Source organism: Dioscorea cayenensis, chromosome 3 (assembly GCF_009730915.1).
Source record: "Dioscorea cayenensis subsp. rotundata cultivar TDr96_F1 chromosome 3, TDr96_F1_v2_PseudoChromosome.rev07_lg8_w22 25.fasta, whole genome shotgun sequence".
Taxonomy (NCBI): domain Eukaryota; kingdom Viridiplantae; phylum Streptophyta; class Magnoliopsida; order Dioscoreales; family Dioscoreaceae; genus Dioscorea; species Dioscorea cayenensis.
Window position 1 is genome coordinate 3,484,460 of NC_052473.1, and position 2,923 is coordinate 3,487,382.

General features: G+C 34.3%; 1 pseudogene; it reads right to left on the reverse strand.

The window, feature by feature from the left end:
* Window positions 1–406: 406 nt before the first annotated feature.
* LOC120249486 overlaps window positions 407–2,923 on the reverse strand; it is a 20,027-nt pseudogene continuing 17,510 nt past the window's right edge.

Here is a 2,923-nt window from a genome sequence, read left to right on the forward strand (position 1 = left end):
GATCTTGCACCATTCAAGGAGGATCCAGAGGTTGAGTGTTTTTTAGAACGCTTTGCTCTACATGAGGGCCATCAGGAGGAGGATGGGAAATGGTAGATTTTAACATCTAATGGGCTTTTTATTGTCAAATCCTTTTATTCTTTCCTGATCGACGGGGGGAGGGGGTTTGCTGTTCGGTTTCCAAGGCCATTTGGAATTCCTTATGCCCGTGGAAGGTCAACATCTTCAATTGGCTGGTTTGGAGGAATAAGATCCTGTCCCTTGAAAATTTAGCTTTCAGACGATGTAACAGCTCCCTACAACTACGTGTGTTCTTTGTCATGCGGACAGCGAGTCGGTTGATCATCTCTTTCGTCAGTGTCAGTTTGTGACTCTTGTTTGGAATCTTTTCTTGTGACTCTTTAGGTTACCTGATCTCCCAGTCTCTATGGGGGACATAAGAAGCTCTTGGTGGTTTAGGGCATGTTTGGTTTAGAAGTGTTCCACCGAAGTGTCCAAAGTCCAGAAGTGGCACTTCAGTGGAAATAAAGAGTTCAGGTGAAGTCCCCAGTTCAGTGTGTTTGGTTGCAATAGGAAGTGTGAGAACAATGACCAGTTCTTGTGTTTGGACAGCGAAAGTGAAAGTCCAGAATTGGTCACTTCGGGAGTTCATGGTGTTTGGTTCGCACAGAAGTGGGGATCCAATCACCACTTCAGTATATGGTGAGCTTACCCCTTCAAATATGTTTGAAGAATGTGTTAGAGTTGAATCTTTTAATATATATATATATATATATATATATATATATATATATATATATATATATATATATATATATATATATATATATATATATATATATATTTGGTTTTGTTTGTTGGTTGGTTTTTTATTTAAATTTCAACATTGATTTAAATTTTAAACTTAATTTTATAATTTTATTTATTTTTTATTTTTATTAAATTTTGTTTGTTTGTTGGTTTTCTATTTAAATTTTGTCATAGATTTAAATTTTAAACTTATTTTTGTAATTTTTTTTTAATTTTTATTTTTTAAATTTTGTTTTTTTGTTGGTTTCCTATTTAAATATTGTCATAGATTTGAATTTTTAAACTTAATTTTGTCATTGTTTCGATTTTTAATTTTTGGCTTTGTTTGTTTGTTGGTGTTGCTATTTAAATTTTATCATTGATTTAAATTTAAACTTAATTTTCATGTAATTGTTTTTAATTTTTAATTTTTAAATTTTTGTTCATTTTGTTGGTTTTCTATTTAAATATTGCCCATATATTTGAATTTTTAAATTTAATTTTTGTAATTGTTTTTTTAATTTTTATAATTTTGTTTTGTTTGTAGTTGCTGCACTGCATAGTCATGACCATACACTATGTAAAGTTGCACTATGAAATAGATACAACTTTGATATTTCATTGAAAAACAACATTGATGGAGTTTTTATATACATGATCAACTATTATAATATACAACCATGCCACTTCCTAGTTAGCAGTTTCTGAAAAGCTTAAGAAAATAAACAAAAACCGAAAACATAGGTAACAATTGAATGCCTGTTTTCTACTAACAACAGCTCGAGTAACACCGACTGGATTCGAGCGTCTTCAAGCTTTGCCATCCAGTGTCCACTTCATTTTTGTCATCTTGGCTCAAGTGACAAAAACATCATACATCAACACTTCATTGGCATTATAGGGTCCCATATGAACTTCAAAACAAAAGTAACAAAGTAGACTCAAACACGCAATGAGTTGGCCTATGCCCTTTGGATGCTCAGTATTTGGTAATGAGTTGGCTGCGGTGTAGGTATTGGATATCCAGCCCGCCACACTCATTCCCAACAACAATAGCAAGCAGATACACACCATTGACTCACTTTCGAGGCTGGTTATGCCTTAGCTACGCGTGCATTACTCACGGTGCACGATCGTTTGAAAATTAACATAAACATGCGAACCCGAATGCCTCGGTACAATGTTACGGTGTCATTATCATAGCCATATGGCAACTCCTGCAGAAAATTGCACAAAACAAAGTGATAACATTCGATCGGGGGACATGGAAATAAATAATAAATGAAACCAATAAATTGATAACATTCATACTCGGGGATAAGGGGAATTAAAAGTAAATAGAGTAAAAGAGTAATAACTTGATAACATTCGGTCAAGATATATTAATAAATAATAATAAATAAACAATAATAAATGATAGATATATGATATAAGAGGAATTAGATCTAATGAAAACACACACACATAAAGTTAAAACATGAGATACCAATAAAAAACAATCCATAGTTTATAATAGCTCGCACAACATGAGTAGAAAACTCAACAAAATAGAGGTACACATGAAAGTTCAATTGGCATGTTTGCAACCACAATAAATGACATGGTGCAAAAACTTAGCACATGGATGAAGATAAGGCATAAAAGTAGTCAGTAGACTAGTTGGGTCCACACTTGTCCAATGATCTAAAAACTCAAAAGTGAGTCTTCATCATGAGATCGAACTTCTCAGCAAGTTGCGCACCTCAATCTTCTTTGCCATGACTTGCAGACTCATTTTCCATCTCCATGAGATGGTCGAACACCCGTTTAAGATTTTGATCAGTGAATCCTTGAACCTCCATTACCTTTGCATACAAAATCTCTGACTAATGGGTGGAGCACCCCTAACTTTGAGAAAGCCATTTCCCCAACAACATTCACTAACTTAACCATCATGGAATTGTTTTTGAGATCCCTGGCTGCGTGTGGCCTTACAATAGAAGACATTGCCGAGCTACTTACGATAAGAGGGGCTGAGTTGCCATCTCCATCACCTTCAATATTTTGCGAGGGCTCAATTGGTGAATCCCACTGTTACCATGTCATTGTCCTCATTACCATATTTCTTTCCAAAATTTGAATAAAGAGATGTTGC